This window comes from Cupressus sempervirens, chromosome 5 (genome assembly GCF_028749045.1).
Source record: "Cupressus sempervirens isolate cs-2001-9-10 chromosome 5, ASM2874904v1, whole genome shotgun sequence".
Lineage (NCBI taxonomy): Eukaryota > Viridiplantae > Streptophyta > Pinopsida > Cupressales > Cupressaceae > Cupressus > Cupressus sempervirens.
Window position 1 is genome coordinate 221,911,902 of NC_143122.1, and position 22,087 is coordinate 221,933,988.

The window sequence follows — 22,087 nt, forward strand, 5'->3', positions numbered from 1 at the left end:
TACAGTTGGGGAATGAAAATGTACCTATTGAAAATGATAATGCCGAAATTAAAAATTTGGAGAATGAAAATTTTGAAGAAGAAATGCCACCAAGTCATAATCCAAATTGTATAATTGACCATGTCAAAGATGATAATGCACAAGAACCTAATGCACAAAAACCTTACATATCTCCTAATTATAATCGACATGAAGGTTCTAAAACACCAAAATGGATAATTGAAATTGATGAAATGATTATTACTAGTTTGGAAGGAAAAAAATTAGAAAGAACCATTTAGTTATAGGCTTTAAGACTATATCAAATGTTTTTCGGCAACCAGACAGTGGTAGAGCAATGTCAACTTTTCATGCACTTATTAAAGATGCAAAAGATGAGACCAGTGCTTTCCAAATTGAAGATTCATGTCAATAAAAAGTTGGAAAGAAATGCCATTATTGTGAAGAATCTTTTCAATGCTGTCAATAGCATATGGAAAAATAGCAGAGAGAAGGATAATAGAGCTGCTCGAAGGGTTATTACAACCTTTTTGGTAAGTCATCATTTGAGAAAGGGTAGATATATGAGACAAACTTGTATTGACTTGAATCTAAATTGTACTACTTTGAGAAGAGCACTTATTCAACGAGAGAAAATTGATGATCCTCTTCAAAATGAAACATGGGCATTTGGTGGGAGACTTCCATGTTTTGATAAGAGGCTATTCGGCGATGTGAAAGAAGAAATTACACAATTTGGCACTCTAACTCATGAGTATCACCCAATGCTAAAGACATCTTAAAGTTGAGAATTGGCATTAGAGACCACATGCCACATCCTAAACACCATTTGGAGGTAAATCAAACTATGTTGTTCAAACAATTTAGAGAGAGTCATCCAAGTCTTCATATATCACAAAGGGCTTTTGAATCTTTGAAGCCATTTTATTGTGTGCCACTCAAAATTTGAAATGTATGTTGTTGCAAATATCATTTTGAGTTTTCTATGCACCATGAACTATTATGCTCCATCCATTCTACTTTGCATAGTAAAGAAATGTTGGAGGATTGTGGGGCTAGTGGGCTTCCAAAATTATCAAGAGACTTGCTAGATCAACTTTTATGTCATAGAGTTGATGGTTGTTCCTTTTATAGAAATGCTTGCTTAAATGAGAAGTGTTCAAAATGTGGTGGCTTATCCAAGTTTGACACATGTTTTCATGAGGGCTGCGAACAAGATCTTGGAAAGACAATATTGAAAAAAAGGGTATATGAAATGGTGAAATACACATTGAAGAGTGGGAGTGAGAGCTCTAGATGTGAATTGATTGGAAAAGATATCAGTATGGCTAATCTTATTTTAGATTTCAAGAAAAATATTTTTTACAAGTATGCAAGACATAGTCACAAGTATCAGTGGTTGGATCAACAATTTAGAACATGTAAGGAGACTTTTTCCATTGGCACTATTATATCAGTTGTTGATTTTGCTGAGAACTACACATTAAAACTTCAAAATGAGACACAATCTCAGTATTACAACTCCATTCATATTGCAATTTTTGTTCACATAACATATAGACATGCCCCAAATAGTGTAGAAGATAATCAAATGATTATTAGAGAGTATCATTTTTTTATGAGTGATGATAGATCTCACTCTCACGAGTTTGTGCAACATTGTTTTGAGAATTTTTTTGATTTCTTACATGAGCATGCAATTTCTATGGATAGACATATCATTTAGTTAGATAACTGTATAGGTCAATTCAAGAATGCTCGCATATTTTATTGGTTGTGTAGGATGCACGTAGAGAGAGGGGTGCCTCATATTTGGATTTTTTATGAGTTTGGCCATGGAAAAGGGGAACATGATGGAGCAGGGGCATGTGTGAAGAGAGCTCTAGTTAAGGAGCAACTGAAGATTTCAACAACAAAGCTTCTTGATGCTCGTAGCATTGTTGATTGGTGTAGTTTAGCATTATCACAGGGGGGGACTCTTGATTCAATAGTACGTAGGTTCTTTTGGTTGGTTGAGGAAAGGTCCATAGGTGATAGATTAGATTGTGCTATAGTGAGAGATTCATCAAAAATGCATTCATTTTGGAGCTCTGATTCTAGTACATGGACTATTTGGACACGACAACTAGCTTGTTTTTCTCATATTTGTTTTCACTATGATTGGGATCACTATGAGTCAAGTGAGTGGGTGGACACATGGGCTCCACATTATCTTACTCCATTGTCTATCATACCTTTATCTAAAATGATGACATGGAAAGTTCACTTGAGCATAACCATCTATCAGATCTACTTCAACCAAGACATGTCTTTGCATTGGTTGCACCATAGGGGAATGATGAGAAATTTGATTACTGGTTCACACGTTGTGTAAGAGGTAAACAAAAAATTTCACATCCGATCATAGATGATGATGGATTCACATATCCTATTGGTTCAGTGGTTATTGCTGGAACATGGCTGTGGACATATATGCTTAGAAGGAACGAAATTCCTACATTCGAAGACTATCAGAAGCACAAAGTAATTCTCATATATTCCCATCTTATTATAGCAACAAATGTAAAGATATTAAAGCATCAAGGAAGACCAAAAGTAAAAGAAATTTTTACTATTGCTAATGCTGATCATGAAGCCTTGTTGGAGACCCTCAAACAGAGAGAGGACCCTATTGGAATACTCAACTAGGTGTATATACTTCTTATGTTATTTTCTTCATAATGATTTAATGAACTGATGATTATCTTGTTTAATACAATAAGTACTAATTTTTTTATGATATTGGAATGTAGGTACATCATGAAGAGTTGGAGGGGGGTGGTATTGGGGAGAATTTCTAAAATTTATGATGTATTATGATGTAAAATGTGTACTCTTTTTGTTTATGGTTTTTGTATTTTGATAGGTTCTTTGTAAGGAATTATAAGAGGAAGATATTGAATAAGTTCTTGCAAATCATATTTTCATGTGATACAAGGCTATAAGGACAATTTTAAGAGCATTTATAACTATATGAAAGATAATTGCTTGCGGATATCTCATTACAAATTTGGTTTTTTCCTTATTTGACATAAAGTTGACATTATGATTATTGAAACTATTTTTTATCAAACTAATCAAATAAGAAAAATATAGAAAGTAAGGATGAACAATTAGAATACTTGATTTCTTCCATTTTTCAACCAATCATGGCATTTGAAAGAATAATGAGTCATAATATTGTATAATGTTTTGAAAGACTTTCATATTGAAAATTTGTATGAAGCACATTTTGGATAAGCCATGAAATCCATGAAAGAAGATAGCATGTAGGATAAGCAATATATTTTTGTTATGTCCATTCACATGTTGATTAGATGAGACATAATGATCTCTATTTTTTAATGTATTATTGTATTTCTTATGTTGAACATCCAAGTTGCTTCCAAAAGATTTGGGACTTATGGATGAATAAGGCTGATATGACTGGTTTAGATGGTTGAGTGGATGGTTATTTTCTAGGATGAATGTCTTGTTGATCTTGAGGTACATTAGGAGAGCTAGAAGTAGAAAGTGTAGGAGAAGGTTTGAAGACTTTAGATTAGATGGATAAGGACCAAGGATAGAATTAGGAAATGCAAAGGGATAGTGACTAGGGATTTCAACATCTTTAGAGTGAGTAGCATGACCAAAGTCATCAATAGACTCATGAGTACCTTTTATAGGAGAAAGACCTTTGATAGGAGTGTTTGAATCTTGAGCATAGTTTTGAAGTGGATATGGAGAAGTAGAACATGAGGGGACACTTTGATCTTGACATGTTTCTTTATATAGCATAGAAAGATCACTTTTCCCATAAGTTTTAGTAAGCTCAATGGAGGTAGTGGAGATGGTATCCTCATCATATGTAGAAGTTGGGTAACACACAAGATATAGAAAGGTGAAATTTTGGATGAGATGAAAAGGTGTTTGATCTTGATCTTTATTTATATATTTTTCTTTTTGAGAGTCATCTTGATATGGAGCACCTTCTAAGGAAAAGGGAAAATGTGAGGTGTGCATGATAGAATCTTAAAGAAATAATGCAAGATTAGCTAAAGTGGGCATAGTAATCATAGTATTGCATGAATGTTGAGGATATTTAGTCTTAGTAGCATGGAAAAGGTTTGAAGACAAGTGAAGGTTAGCTTGATTGTCTTTTAGTTGTAGCCCTTAAGGGTACGCACGATCTATATGGAAAGAATTAGGTTCTTTGTTTGGTGGAGGCATTTTGGAAAGCTTTAACACTTTTGGAGTTTTATTAGTGTTATAAGAAGTGAAGGTGTCAAGGAAATCATCACTTGACATAGGTTCATCAGCGTGATCTTGTGACACATGAGTCATTAGAGGTATCAACAATCCCATCATAAATGAGATCTTGGATTTTATGTTTCAACACTATGGAATCTTTAGTTTTATGAAATTTTCTTCCATGGAAGTGGCAATAATGATAATTTCTCCAACATGGAGGTTTGATTTTGGGTTCATAAGGTCTAGAGTTGTGTAGTAATGTGATGGATTCATTATCAAGAAGTGTTTTCAAGATGTTATCATGAGAATCTTCCAATAAAGTAAAAGCTCTCTCAAAAATTTCTCCATGATAATTTTGTTGTTTCTTAAGTGAATAGAATGCATCCATGTCTTCATCACTATCTTGGTCAAAGATAGGTCCATAATGAAATTTTGGCATAGGCTCAAAGGAGGTATCACTTGCTTGTTCTCTAAAGAGGTCTTTAGATCTAGAAGATGAAGATATTTGATGTCTTGGAGTAGAATATGTAGACCTTGAAGAAGATGACCCATGTGTATGTAAAGGTCTGAAAAGAGATTAATTTAAGAATGCAATATTCTCGTCTAACCTTTTCTCAAGTTTAGAATTGATTTCTATCATGTGCTTAGAGAGATGAAGGTAAGAAAAATTATTTGTCTCTTCTAGCTCTTTGTATTGAACATATAGATCTTGAAACTCTTTAGTGGCATGTAGGATATCATGATCATCTAGATTTGGTTGAGGTTTGGTAGCACAAGGTTTGAATACCATAGTGGTAGATAGATAATAAAGCATGAAGGAGACTAGAGGAAGCTAATAAGGTGACACAAGATAACTTGATGTCCAAACTAGAGAGGTAGAGTGTTCACATGTCAAAGAGAGGTAGAAATGAATGAGTGAATTGTCAAACAAATTGTCCAAGTAGGTTACAACACTAGTGACTTAAGTCAAGAGCTACGAAAAAATCCCAAATAGCAATGTAGATAAAGAAAGAGAGATGACAAGCGAACAAATTTAAGTGTAGTCAATAGATCAAGGAAACCATTTAGTGAAGAAATTCTTAGTATTCATATCATAGACCATGAACTTAGAAAATACCAATAGCTGTAAGACCAAAGAGCCATTTTAAGCATGTTCAAGCACAAGAGACATAGAAAATCAAAGTCAATTTATGAAACTCCCCTTAGCAAAAAATACAAACAAATATTTGCGCTTGATGTTTTCACTTGGTTGAAAAAGTTTGACAATAATTGATAATATTGCAAGCTTGATGTTCAAAAGCAATTTTTTTTCCAAGAAAGATAGTGACATATGGAGTAGTCTTCAAACAATCAAGCAAGGCACAAAGCAACCTTTCATGATACAAGTCAAAGGGGTCAACCTTTCTTGAAAACTTTTCAAAATCTAACTCCTAATGGCTACAAGTCAGTGCGATTAGCTTCAAGTGCCTGGATGAACCCTAGTGACACCCTTGTTCCAACTGTAGAGACCCTCTATCATCCATGGCCACCCCATACTAAGGCATCCACAAGGTTCTCTAAGTGCATTTTGAGGTTGATCTTTTAAGGGTCATAACTCGAAGCTCATGAGGGCTATTGATAAACTATTGAATGCTACAAGACACTGATGTTGAGGCCTAAAATAACTTATCTCATTTTTGAGAGATCACATTCTATTTTGATTCGGAATAGTGATCTCGTTCGATGCCAAAACTCGCAGTGTGCCTCAATTCATAGGTGCATCACAACGTAACTCTGAAACTACTGATCTTCGCATTGAATCATTAGTTCCATTAGCTCCAAATGGTTGGGTGAACCCTACTCATGCCCTTGTTCCAGCCATGGAGACCATCTATCATTTGCGGCCACCTCGTACTGAGGAGTCTCCAAGGTGCTCTAAGTGCATTTTGAGGTCAATCTTTCGAGGGTCATAACTCATAGCTTGTGAGGGCTATCGATGAATTGTCAAATGTTATAGGATGGTGATACTAAGGCCTAAAATAACCTATCTCATTTTTGAGAGATCACATTCCATTTGGATTTGGCATAGCAATCTCGCTCGAGGCCAAAACTCATAGTGTGCCTCAGTTCATAGGTGCACCATAGCGTAACTTTTAAATCACTGATCTTGGCATCAAATAATCAGTGCCATTAGCTCTATATGGGTGGGTGAACCCTAGTCACACCCTTGTTCTAACCATGGAGACCATCCATCATTTGCGGCCACCTCATACCGAGGAGTCTCCAAGGTGCTCTAAGTGCATTTTGAGGTCAATCTTTTGAAGGTCATAACTCAGAGTCCGTGAGGGCTATTGATGAATTTTAAAATGCCACAAGATGGTGATACTGAGGCCTAAAATAACTTATCTCATTTTTGAGAGATCACATTCCATTTGGATTCGGTATAGCAATCTCACTTGATGCCCAAACTCGTAGTGTACCTCAGTTCATAGCTGCACCACAGGGTAACTTTGAAACCACTAATCTTGGCATCGAATCGTCAATGCCATTAGCTCTAGATGGGTGGATGAACCCTAGTCACACCCTTGTTTCATCCATGGAGACCATCCATCATTTGCAGTCACCTCGTACCATGGAGTCTCCAAGGTGCTTTAAGTGCATTTTGAGGTCGATCTTTCGAGGGTCATAACTCAGAGCTCGTGAGGGCTATTGATGAAATATTAAATGATACAAGATGGTGATACTGAGGCCTAAAATAACCTATCTCATTTTTGAGAGATCACATTCTGTTTGGATTTGGCATAGCGATCTTGCTTGATGCCAAAACTCGCAGTGTGCCTCAGTTAATAGGTGCACCACAATGTAACTCTGAAATAGTTGATCTTGGCATCGAATCGTCAGTGCCATTAGCTCTAGATGGGAAAGTGAACCCTAGGCACACCCTTGTTCCATCCATGAAGACCATCCATCATTTGCGGCCACCCCATACTGAGGAGTCTCCAAGGTGCTCTAAGTGCATTTTGAGGTCAATCTTTCGAGGGTCATAACTCAGAGCTCGTGAGGGCTATCAATGAACTGTTAGAGGAGACAATTTTTTAAGAAGTAGTGGCTTAGTGTTTTTGCTAAAATAAGTTAGTGGGAAGGCTTTATTAGAGGGTCTTGGCCAAACTAGTGGGGTGTCTGCCCACTCTCTAATTTTAGAGATAGTTAGGTTTTGGAGGGAGATTAAGGGAGCTCTACTACAACTATCCTTACCCTAGCTTGGACCAAGGTTGCTATCTCAAACTTGCTTCTTTTCCATTTCTTTCTTTTAGCATGGTTAAACAAATATGCAAGTGTGAAGTTTATCAATGGAGTATGCATTGCATTGCATTGTGGAGTAGCATTCATGTGAGTGCTTTAATGGTGTTCATTCCATGTAGATTAGTGTGACACCATTGTGCATCTTGTAGTATTGTGTGGAGCATTGTGAGTATGAGGTTTCGATTTCCTCTATTTCCTTGTTGTATTATGGGTGTTGATATTGTGTTGTGAAAATGTTTTGTGCTCTTGAAAATTTATTGTTTTATCTCTACTTGGTCTTGTTTTCTTGTTTTGTGCTTTAGTGTTGTTATGGGCATGGGACTTACACTCACCCTTGTGGGAAGGGAAGAGAAGTCTAGGGTGAAGGGCTTAAGTTGGGTTCGAAAAATGTACTAAGAACCTTGGAGTATGGGCTCCATTGTATGCCATAACCATTCATATCTTGCGGGGGGTGATAAGGAAAGTATGGTGTAGAAAGGAAGTTTGAGGAGCTATAGCTGATGGTAGTGGGTTTGGAGGAGGAAATGTGGAGGCCCCGAGAGGGCATTGACTTGTTGGTTTATGATAGCCCTGAGAGGGTATGAAATTTCTTGAATTATGATAGCCTCGAGAGGGCATGGAAATTGTTTATTGCAGATATGGTTTGGTATGGCAAGTCTCCATTTTAGAACACACCTTCACCCTATGTTTATGGTTCCATATGTGAAGCCATTGTGAAATAGCCTTGGGGGGAAATTGTTCAAGTTTGAAATGTAATGCTTATGCATTGAAAGATTGTATGTGTATCCCAGTTTGAGCCTTGTTCCCTTGTGCGGGGGTGGTATCTTTAAGGCCTATGGTTGGGAGGAAAGCACCCATGGTCCTTGTTATTTTGTTGTGTTGCATATGCAAATTTTTGTCCAAGGGAGCAATGGAAATGGCTTGGAATGATCATCTTGTAGATTGATGTTGGATGAGAAAACTTGACATTGTGACCTCATTTGTGAAGGAGGATTTACCAGCTTGTTCATGTTCTCAATGATCATGTTGGAAAATGTTCATGCTACTCATTGTCCATATCTTTCAATGTTCATGTTCCTTATGATTTTGAAAATTCCCTTATGTTGCCCCATTGTGATGGAAGGAGATTGTATCATTGTTACCTAATGTACGTGTAGAGGAAATAATTGATAAGGTTGTATATGCATGTTTCATTTGGAGTTTATATTGTTATGAAAGAATTGGTATGAGTCACAGATTTGCTTTGACATCATTGTTATCATTTAAAAATGTGAAAGAAAGTTTTTTCCTTGTGGTATTGTAAATGACTAGTTGATAATAACAATCCATAGATGTTATGTGATACCATTGATTGTATAAATTTAAAACTTAGTAGATTGCTTACAATCTTGTTGTGCACTCAATAATTTGGAAGGAAAATTTTATGTTCATATCACATGCATGGATAAAATTGATTTTAATTACCAAGCTTAATGCAATTCTAAGCAAGGAAATCATCAAATTAATTTCATGATATAACAAAATGAATTTTGTTATAAGAGAAGACATAATAAAATCTATGAGATACATTTCTGTAGGCATGCATTTTCCTCTCTGGAAAATGTATGGTAAAGGCAAATAAATCCCTTCCTTAATACAGAGCAATAAAATATTAAATAATATTCCTAGATTCTAGACTGCTATCCAATAAAAATAAAAATAATAATAGCATATAGAGACTAATGAGTGCCCTAGACTAATATATTTCCTAAGTGACAAAATGGTACACATTACAATCTTGTGACCTCTAAGTCACATCCAACACTCAAATAATAAATTAGTAATTAAATAAATAAAGGCATATTAGTGTGCATGTTAGAGAATATGAAAAATTTAAATAGTTAACTCAAAAATAAATAAAATCCAAGATTGATCTTGACTGCCCTTCTAGAGTAGCCCGCAACATTTCTTAATCCATCATAATGCAAAAAGTTTTCTCCACTCCTCAAGGCGTATTGTTAAATCTGGCATTCATTCTGACATGTCATGTCAAAACTTTTATCCTTGAGCTTGCCTCCTTGAAAAGGGGTTTCATCCCCATTAATATACTTGGGTGCATAGGAGAAAGGGTTTATGTCACATCCTTGTCTTATGCAGTAGTCGTCCCCTCCTTGCAGTAGTGCTCACATGTTCCCAAGCATAGGTAGTCGACTTGAAATTTCTTGCAGCAGTGGTCACATGTTCCCAAGCATAGGTAGTCAACTTGAAATTAAGGGGGAGTGGGATAGCAATCCCAAGGGATTTGTACTTAGGAGAATGTCAAGTTGACATTTAATATGACTTGTTTACATTAGGATTGTTGATTGGAGGGATGGGAAAAAGATGTCCCAAGGCTTGGATTAGTCAAAATTTTGCACATTACCCATGTGGGACCTTGTGGGGACCATGTGTAGGAAGAAATGTGGCCTTGGTAAGAGTATTTAAGATAGATAGGAGATTCACCCTTTAGATTTATTTTTATTTTTATCAAATTATTATTTAATCATTTCAAGTCTTGAATAGAGGATAATGACACTTAGTGTATTTGAGCTTAGTTTAAGGGTAATGTTTATATCAAGGGGCTCATTTAGAAACATGTAACAATTAAACCATATGGTAATGGAAAAGCTCAATATAGGAAAATAAATTAAATGAAATAAATAAGTTTACGAGAATGCATATATAATTGAACATGATGTTAAGTACAGAGGGTTTAATTAAATTAGTGTTAAGACTGTAAATTAGGATAGTTGGATGTAGATATAATATGGTTAATATGAAATAAGTTGTCAGGATGATGGGATTGGAGAATCAAGGATAAGGATGGATGGTGGATTAAAATAATAACTCAAATCTAGTTTTATCTAGTCAATAAAGCACATTGATAGATAAGAGTTACTAGATAGAATTGAATGCATGACAAACCTGTGTAGATGTTGGATTTAATGTCAAGTGAATTTTATATTTGGCTTGAGGGAATGTTAGTTAGATAATGAATGTTGTGGATTCGATTGAAGATATTAACTATAGAATATCAAAGTTGATAGAATATATATACCAATTTGAAAATGTATTGTAGGAATAAAGCATTAGTTAGCTAGTATGTAATAAGGGTCAATAGGCATGTCATTAGAGGTAGCTCGTCAGCTCATGTACCCTATGTATAATTAATGATAATATGATTCATGTACACCACATTTTACTATGTTAGTTGCATGAAATGATGAATACACATATGTCAGAATGACAAGGTATGTTATATACAAACCTTATTTATACGCTTGCACCTAATCCTTGCATAAACAATTCATCTAACAAATTTAAATTGACACACTCAATACGATGGTGTAGTAGGATGTGTTTAAATATTGATCGTGAATTATTATTGAGTTAAGTACTTTGAATTGGCCCTTAGACTTACTAAGAGTTCCTCATTTTATGTGCTTACTAATTCGTACTATGAAACTACTTTGAATCTTAACATGCTTTGATAATAATAATATTGATAGTGAGAAAGTGAGCTTATGGTGAATAATTAGATGTAATAATGTAAAAAGTAAATGTAATAGTATAGTAATTATAGTAATTAAAATAGTAAATGTAAAAGCATGGAAATGTAGCTAGATTAGTTAGTAGTTGATGAGCTAGATGGTTAGTAATTGTCTTTTGTTAGAGTGAGTTTAATTTATGTATTGAAATAGTAATTTTTGTGTTTAGGAAACTGTAGTGAGTGCTAGTTTGGTGAGGAAGCAATGTTGATAGAATGCATAAGGATGACTAAATAGAGTAAAGAAGGAGAAAATGACTTAGTATTGGTCCAATATTCAATAGGACCTGTAACCAGTAAGATATGGATGTAAGCACATGATACACATTTGGCACATAAAAAAAATTGTTTATTCCATAAGTTGTGTATAGTATGTGTTGAATGATGGATACTATCAATACAAGTGGCCCCTTATCCATCATGTAGACTTTGAAGCTACCTTTGGGGCATATATTTTCTAATTTCCAATGGTTAGATCTGATATAGTGTGGTAGATAAGTGCACATTTTCTTATTTGACTAAGGGTGCTCATGTGATGAGTACTAAATCTAAATTCTCTAGATATGTGTGTTTAATCGATTAAGATATACTACACTTCCACACCATATAGTGATTGTCACATTAATATATATTGTAATGATTAATGAATGTGTGTACATTGGTAATGACAATAATAAGTAATTCTAATCCCCTTCCCTTACATGCTAGAATCATGACCTAGTCCATATGATACAATCCACAAACCCTAATAGAATATTAGTATCAAAGGCTTGTTAGGATATGAATTACCTCACTAATTTATCAGTGTTGTATCTTGAACTTTCTCTTTTGACTCGTGATGCTAAGTTGAACTAGACTATCATACAATCTATTTGAAAACCACCTATGACTAAAATGTTACAACCGGATGACACTATCCACATGAGTCTTGAAATCCTATTTAATGATAACCTTGTTTTACAATATGTAATTTCTTATGCGACTTCATAAGCTAAAATAAATAAATAAATTAAAAAAAAAAAATTGTGTTTTTACTAGTAAAATTTAGGGCATGACACATGATCCACAATAAATTGAACAATACTAGATACTAAATTAATATGTATATCATTGTGCAAATAAATGACAAAAATATATATCAAAATACATGTATCCATAGAAAAAATTTTAAACAAATATATATCAAAGATCATGTATCCACAGACAAAGTACTCAAATATATATCAAAATACATAGATCCATATACAAAATGTGGCTGATCATGCCATCAGAATGTGTATAATATCAATGTTTCTATATACAATGTGGCATATTCCATCTCAAAATGTCTCATGATGCATCCTAAAAAAACTATACTATCCTAGGGTGCTGGTGGATGATCAAAATGCAGCCTCTTTGCTGCACTAGGTGGATCGGATGCCTCCTACATAAACAAAAAAGGAAACCCCAAAGTTAGACTACTAAATTTATATGATTCTATGTAGCTAACATTGAATTACTCAAATGAATATTGGTCTTTTTTTTAATGGAGATTAATACTATCAAAATTTCATAAGAAATACCTCTCTTGTTGACCTCTTGCGTCAGTCAGGAGTCCTCTCGTTTACACTTAGCAATGCTGGTACCTCTCTGATTGTGGGTTGTATATGTTCAAATACCTTTGTTAGATGAATCTAAAATTTAAACTATAACATTATAATTCATAGCATGCTAAATTTATAACATATTTAATCATGAATTCAAAATACAACTTACTATTTTAGGCTCCTTCTTAGGAGTGAGTGGCCGCGTCATCAAATCTACATAACTGTCTCGTCGGACCTCATGTGCACTAGGAGTCTCCTATGAGATACAAAATAGTGGTTGTTAATATCATGGAAATAAGTTTTGAATTTATTTATGAAGATAAGGATAATAAAAAATAAATGATACTTATACATACAATAAGGCTCTTAGTGCAAATGGAAATCCCTGATGGTCTATGATGCAAAATCTATACAGGCTCATCACTAGTAGCGATGCCCTATATACAATAAAGAATATAATTAAATGGGATTACCGCAAACATTTTACAAGAATGCATCAATATTTAATCAAATAGAATGTACCTAATTACCTTTCCTTTGTTAGTGCATGATGGCTCACCCTTCGCACTTTGTCCCTTTGGGACAGGTGCTACCTACAAGGTAAAAGAAAGATTAGCAACCATATATGCTACAATATCAAATAGAAAAAAAAATGCAAACACAACATAATGTACTATAGATGTCTCAAGGCCAAATGAAATGGCTGAGAGTGTGGTATCATCAATCTATCTGAGCTCCTCCTCAGTCATCAACTAAACGTGAATGAAGGTCACATACATATAAAAGTCAATATGGCTTAAAAATTAAAATTACTCTATTATAAAAATTAACTTTAACTCACATATGTCATAACAAAAATATATATACACGTACTGACACCAAAGGAGTCCATGCCTCTACATTGCCCTCCTCTCTCACATTAGGGTTTGTAGCCTCTATGAGTGTGTCTGGTGTATCCTCATCTAATACTAAATGATACTCAGGAAGATCACCTATGGGACCCAGGAAAATATTCTTGCATATAATGCAAGTGTGAGGCACACAACCATGTGATGAGCTAGCCGATGATGAATTGTCACATCATCATCAACACGAGGAGGTAGGATTGACCTAGCCTAAGATATCATTAGGCTACTCAGCCTATGAATGGCTCTAATAGTCTGAGAACTAGCCTCTATCATAATATCTAGATGCTGCACTCGAGGAGGAGGGGAGATATTAGGTGGGGGGACAAAAGTGCCATCTTTCTTCTGTTGGGAAGAGGGTCTATCCTGAGGAGCTTCTAGACCTAAGCCCATGTTGGGCTTCATGCTCAATAGTTCACTTTAAGTTTCAACACAAATTCAGCATATAATTTTCTAAGGAAATAAAATGGTATGTCTAAATTTCCATGTGGAAGGATATCAAAGACCATCGACCAAAAATCCCAAAAGTTTGCACGTATGGCATCATTTGTGCACCATTTAATCGATAGTTTGGATTTTTTTGGGTCAACTAGTAAACCTGTTTTTGGGTTCACAAAAAAGATGGACAAATTGTCTTTGCTTATTTTGAGGGCCACAACCTCATCATAATCCAAACCATCATCAAACAAGTCATGCATTTGATCATGCCAATGAAGAGTAGCCTTTTGTTGGTTTCTAAGGGTTTCAATGTTATCCACTATGGTGTTTAACGTGGATAACATAGGAGCCAATGTGGGTAGATTATTATATGTTCTATGCAAACCTCTCAACTTGGTGAGATTTTCATTTATCAAATCCTCGATTCAAGAAGGGTTTTGAAGGGGTAGAGGATCATTTGGTGGACGATTTTGTGGGGGTACTGGATCATTTGGTGGGGGGTTAAGAGGAATATTATTCCCTGCCTCAGTGTCATCATTCTGATCAGCCATTCCTATTGAATTGCAAAACGTAATACATATTTTTAAAAAAACCTTAATTTTAACCATTTTTTTCAAAAAAACCCTAGATTCAACTAAAACAAACAAAATCATGCTAAAATCTATCGAATTTAGATTAAAAATTAGTTTTAAAAAAAAAAAAAAAAAACTTACCTCAATATCCAATATCCGATTTTGTATCTGATATCTGGTCACGTGGTAATGCTAGCCCCCAAAAATTGAGAAATAAGGGCCTGTGGGTCTGTTCTTTTTTTTAATGTATGCTACAGGTATCGAATATCTGATATTGGATCGGATATCCAATCGCACCCATATCTTATATTTTATATATAAGATATATAACATATTTTATATTTTATATATAGCTTTGAAATATTATAATATAAAATATTATATTATATTATTATAGTTTATAATATATTATAATATTAAATATTATTTTATTTTATTATAATATAATATTGTTATAATATAATATTATAATTATATAATATTATATGATTATAATATAATAATAATAATATAATAATATTATTATATTTAATAATATTATATTATAATGTATTATACTATTATAATATAATGTTTTTATATTATTATAATATTATAATAATAATGTAATATAATTATCAAATATTTGATATATAATCATATATCCGATAATATCGGATATCCTATATGGCTCGGCCTTTCCTTCTAGGCTTGGCACCTGGATAGGTGAAAAAGAGTCAGAGCAAATTTTGAAGTGCTTTTAGACATGTTCAAACTCTATTTTTTTCACATCGCCACTTTTTGGCACACCATGATCCTACACATACGCATGAAATAGACGCAATAATTAGCCTCATCATCTACCTATTAGTAATCTGATACTTGTCCTCAAGCATGGCATTACCTAGTCAGTGACCTAAATTCCCCACTTTTTCCCTTCCTTTCCTACTGTTCTTGAAGGTGAAATAGAATCCTTGTATTCTTTCCCAAACCTCCCTTATGATTTCCTCCTATAGCTTGTCAAGTTTGTCAGCATTAATATTGTATAAAGTCCACATGAGATTGGAGGTTGCATAGGGAGTGGGCACCATAATTCAAGTCTAGCCTATTTTCCTAACTTAGATACTTTGGAGCTTGGTGAAGGGAAAATTCTAGATTGATGGGACTATGTGGCTCTGATCTTTTAAGTGACTTAGGTAATCTAGCCCATCTACTTCTAGCACCAACCATAGCTATCTAAAAAGAAAAGTACGGTAAGTTCTCATAATCAGCATAGACCTTGGCTTTGGTAGTGAAGATTCTATCCCTTACTCCCTTATTCTTGTCCCCATAAGTTAACCTAAACTAGTCCTTAAGAAATTCTTTTGGTTTGCTACTTGCGGCTCTTAATGGTAGGGGTTCTATCCTTTCCTCATCTCTGTCATTATTCAATTTCCTTTAATAGTTTGCTTCATTAGACATCCAAGACATCAAAGCTCTTAAATGTATATCCCCTATCTAAAGTCAAGGGTTCCATTGGGTTTCTGAAGGGATAACAAAATTATGCACATACAATTCATAGAGAAAATTATGCTGCCAGGATGTCAGAGTTTGATATAAACCATAAAATTCTTGGGCTAATTTAAACTCTACATTTATATTCTTAAGGGTTAGCATGAGTTGGAATAAGAGAAATTATTCTTTTAAATAGAGATCATAAATTTGTGGCAGTGGTCTATAGGCAAGTGCATGATTAGCCAATTTGAGGGCATGATCCATATTTTTTTTTTGATTCGCCAATTTCTCTTTCAAATCTGTAATTTCTGCATTCGGAGACACTATGTCTTTCTTCATTCCATTCCATTCCTCTTCACGTAAGGCCTTAGCAAACATATGTTGTCCAAACAACTAAAAAAGGAGTTTGTGCAAGGTAACGGAACCACTGTCTTCCTCATGGTTTCTTTTCCTCTTTCTCTATTCCCTCCATAACTGTTCTACAATATCAATAAACCATGTTGATTTATAGGAAACTAGGGTAGTGTTTGGATAAACTTGTTTAAGAACTATTTCATCCCTACAGCTCAAAGAACTTGGTTGGCCTGCTAGGGTATCATTTGGATTTTCATTAACATCAACCCTACATTCCTTGTTAGGGTCTTTTAGGAATGTTTTTAGTTTTGAGGTGAGGAAGAGAGTGATCAGGAACAATCTATATAGGGGATTCTTTAGTAGATAGCTTGGATGAGAGAGATTCTTGGGAGATTTGTCCTCTCATTCTAGGACTTCTTCTTATAGGGGTTTCTTCTAGTATCACAACCTTTTGCCTACCTCTTCCTTTTGGTGTCTCTGAGGTAGCAATAACTGCTATAGGACCCTTCTTATCTCTCTTTTGCCTCATGACTATAGGGTTTGGCTCTTCTTTTACTACATTCTCCTCACTAGGTTGTTCATGAAGGGCAGCTTGAGGTTGTAAGGTTTTTTCTTGTACAAATTCTGCCCATGATAGGGGAGAAACATCCTTAAGTGACCTTTCTATGAGTAATTTAATTAGGGCATGATGGGTGACAGAATTGTCTTTTCCTTTTTGAGTTTCTTTTCCACTAATACACAACATATTGTACAAGAAATTAGGAACATTACCTAGATGATTATGCCTTATACAAATGATCAATTTAAAATGATGTGCATGTAAATATGAACATCTACCATCGCCTATGAGGTACCTAATAATGCGCATGGCCAGTTCATTGTATGGTGGCAAAAGAGACATTATTTTACAACCTTGCTTGGTAATATCCATCTGAGGGTCGGTTAGTATGACAAACTGAGCTCTAGATGATCTTGCATCATGAGTGTTGGGATAATGTTCTCCTATTTCCGGTAACCAAGTAACTTCTACTATATGTTCCTCTATAGTAACTACTGTTAAGCCCCATACAAAAGCTTCCCCTTCATCAAATGTCCTTGTGAATTATGTGGTTGCTTCTTTATCATATGTAGTCAAACTTAAAAAGTACCTTAACCAACTACATGCATTAATTCTCCTCAGAACTTCTAGCTCTGAGAGAAAAATGGTATGCTCTCCTGGTTCTCACCTGTGCAATTGTCCACCCATTCTTCTTTAACAATTTTACTGTCTACATTGCTTCATTATTTTCCCTTTACAAATTCAAGCTTCTTTTGTTGTTTTACAAACCATTTCACATTTCGTTTGATAGGTAATTAATGTCACAATGATTCATTATGAGAAATCATATGGCTTTAATGAGAGTAAATCATGGAAGTGTGTGAAAATCATTTGAAAACAAGGTTTAGATCACTTAAAATTTAAACACAAGTCACATCAAAACCTAACAATAAAATCATTCAAAAATAAGGGGTATGACACCTAGCCACTTGTGTACTTAAGGAAATATGAAGATTTGGAAAAACCTTTATGAATAAATGTAGTCATTAGGTTTTAGCAACCTTCCCTACCCCCTAAAAAATAAGGACAAGTGTCCACACTTGTTAGACTTAGTATGGGGTAGAAAACTAACATAATTCTGCCATAATATAAATAATGCAGTATTAAATATAATTGATGAAATCTACAAACAATAAATGAATTATAATTTGAAAACCTTATGCCTATTAATTGATCATTGCACATACCAAAAGGTGGTGGAAGTGATATTAGCACTTCCAACATCCATTAGCATCACATGAGGTTTATTAAAAGCATTAGAAATTGATGATGTGGAAAGTGGGTAGATGGAAGGTAAAGAAATAAGATGCGATGAATGGGTGGAATGTAAAGAAATGAGATGGAATGAGAAAGTAAATGGAGAAATTTGGAACTTTATGTGGGTATAAAGTTTTTATTATGAGCATGCACAAAAAAATTAATGTTGAAGAGTAGCAGCCAGAGGGTCGACACCTTTGTCTATAGGAAGAGTTACCTTGTTTGTATTTGAATTTGACCACTAGAATTTCTGCAAGAAGTCCTCTTTTTTTTGGGGCTATTTATATAACTTGAGTCTGTGACCATTGACTAATAATTAGAAAGGCAGTAGATCAATGGTAGTTAATTGAACAGCTCCATTATCAAAGACATGACTAATTTCATATGGACCCAACCATCTTGTTTGTAGCTTTCCTGGCATATCTTTAAATCTAGAATCAGAGTAGTACCTAGCCACCAACTTGAAATTGTTTACTAATAATATAAGATTCATGCCACTATTTCCTTTGTTTCTATATAATTTCAAAACATTCCAAAGTAGCTTTGTGCATTTCGTCCAAAGAGTTAAGATGTAGAAGACATTCTCTCTATGCTACAAGAAGTTCAATGTCTAGCTCCAGTGCAGTTCTCAAAGTTTTATGTTCAAATTTGATGGGGAGCATTTCTATCTTTCCATACATGAGCTCAAATGGTGTGAATCCTTTAGTAGTCTTCCATGTTTTTCTGTAAGCCCAAACAACTTCTTGTAATCTTCTGATCCAATCCCTACAGTGTAGATGAACCATTTTTGTTATGATGTTCTCTAGCTCATGATTTGTGACCTCTGCTTGTCCATTAGCTTGAAGGTGATAAGGAATAGATTTTTAGTGCCTAATGTTATACTATTTCATTAGTTCTAAGATTAGATTAAAGGTAAATTGTGCACCTTGGTCATTGACTAGCTCTTTGGGTACAACATAGCAAGTAAAAATTTCTTCATACATAAATTCTACAATTTTTCATCATGAGCATGCTTCATGGCTTTGACTTCAACCCATTTTTTCAAGTAATCAGTGCACACAAGAATATAGGATTTCTGATTAGATGGAGGATCAATTGGACCAATGAAGTCCATGCCACATTTGTCAAATGGTGTTAATGCCATGTGAGGGTTATGAGGCATTTCATCTATTCTTGTTGGTTGGCCCATCTTTTGACACTTATCACACTTTCATGTATAGTTGGTTACATCTTTGTGAAGTGTAGGCCAATAATAACCAGTTGTCAAGATTTTCAAAGATATTATGTTTTCTGCAAAGTGTCCTTCACATGGTTCATTATGACCTTCATGTAGAATGTCATATGTCTCATCCTCTCTCACACATCTTCTCATAACTTGATCAAGTCCAGTGTAAAACAAGAGATTATCTATCCAAGAGAAATGAAAAAATTTTCTCTACAAGCAGCTATTTTTCCTTGTAAGAAAAATGTTTTGGTATTTTATTAGCTGCAATGTAAATAGCAATGTCTGCATACCATGGAGTTTGAACAACAATATGAAATAAATGCTCATTTGGAAATGCATCATCTATGAAAGTAGTGTTAGTATCATCATGATAGATTCTTGATAAATAATCAGCTACAACATTGGCTTTTCTAGTCTTATCAACAATAGTTATATCAAATTATTGCAACAATAGTAACCATCTTGCTAACCTGTCAGTTATAGCACGTTTATTCATGAGATATTTAATTTTTGCATGATCAATATGAACAAATATGGAATAGCCAGTTATGTAATGCTGAATTTTTTTTAGGGCATAAACTATTGCTAGCAATTCTTTTTGTCATTGTGTAGTTTAATTCTGGTCCATGAAGGCTCTTGCTAATATAATATATTGCATTTTCAATATTTTGAGATTATTGTGCTAGAACTACACCTATGGCATAATCAAAGGGATTTGTATATATATGAAAAGGTAAATTCCAATTAGGGCCTTGTAAAACTGGGGCTATAGTTAGAAGTTTCTTAAGCTATAGGAAGGCTTCATCACATTCAGATGTCCAACAAAATTTACCTTCTTTTGTGAGTAACTTACACAATGGATTAGCTATTTTTCTGAAATATCTTATAAAACATCTGTAATATATAGCATGATCTAGAAAAGATCTTACATCTTTCAATTTTTTAGGTGTGGGCAATGTTTGAATTACCTCTATCTTAGCTAGATCCACTGGTATTCCTGTAGCTAATATGAAATGACCAAGTACCACACCTTCCTGCATGAGCATGAAACATTTTTCACTATTAAGTGCCAAATTATGTTCTTGACACTTTACCAAAACCTTTTCAAGATTCATCATTGCTTCCTCAAAAGTGACTCCAAATGTTGTGAAATCATCCATATATATTTCCATACAATCATGTGATATATCAGTAAAGATGCTAAGAATGACTCATTGGAATGTTGTAAGAGCATTACATAGACCAAATGGTAAAAAAAGTATGCAAAAGTACCCCATGGGCAAGTCAATGTGGTTTTGTCTTGATCTTCAGGAGCAATACTGATTTGGTTATAACAACTATAACGCTCTATAAAAGAGAAATACTTCTTTCTGGATAGAGTGTCTAGAACTTGGTCTATAAATGGTAAAGGAAAGTGATCCTTTCTAGTGGACATGTTCAATTCTCTGTAATCTACAAAAATTATCCATTTTCCTCCCTTTTTGGGCACTATTACTAGGGGTGACACCCATCTACTATTAGATATAGGATAAATAAAACCAACATCAAGCAATTTTTGCAATTTAGTTTTAACTATCTCTCTAAGGCTTGGATTTATCCTTCTCTGGGGTTGACGGAGTGGTAGACACCCTTCATTGATGTATATCCTATGGGTGCACAATGTAGGACTCAACCCTTTCATATCACCATAGTCCCATGCAAATGCCTTTTCATTCCTTTGAAGCAATTCTTTTAACTGTTCCATTTGTATGGTTGTTAATTTGGGATTAACATGGAGATTATGACCTTTGGATAGTTCAACAATAGTGGTAGACTCTATCATAGCAGCTTAAGAGATTGGACTTGCTTCTAGTTCACACGGTAAGAGTGGATTAAGAATGTCAGGTTCTTTGAGTAGAGCACAACTCTCATCACATTCTTCATATGTGATTAATTCCACCATAGAACTTTTAGATACATCTTTTTCTACCACACAACTACTAGTAAGGATACTCTGAAGTACTAAATCTTCCTCTTGCAACTTTAGAAAGGATTTTCTATGCAACATTATGAGCTATACTATAGAATTTAACTCTTCTTCTTCATCGCCTAAACTTGGCCAAACAAATTTGCTCAAATCTAGTAATGGTTGTGCTAGAGGATATAAATCAAATTTATTTGTTGCTTGGCCATTGGGTATGGTCATATTCCCTTATCTACAACTTATATTTTCATAAATTGTGGCTAACCATGGTCCACATTGGATGACAAGGTAACCAGATAGATTAACTTTGGGAGATGAAATTAGGAAGTTTGTAGGATATTCTAGAGAATCTAAGGTTACAAATATGTTTTCTATCATCCCATCAAGGGTGATAGTAGAACTATCTACAAGTTGTAGAATTATTGGAGTAGCCCTTAATCCTTCTATTTTCAACTTCTTCATAGTTTCCTTTATCATGACATTTATAGCAACACCAAGATCTATTAAAGCATTTTTAACAAACCGACCATTTATATTGACATTCACTACTAGACTTCTCGGATCAGAATATTTTGGGGTGATCAATTTTTCTAACATAAT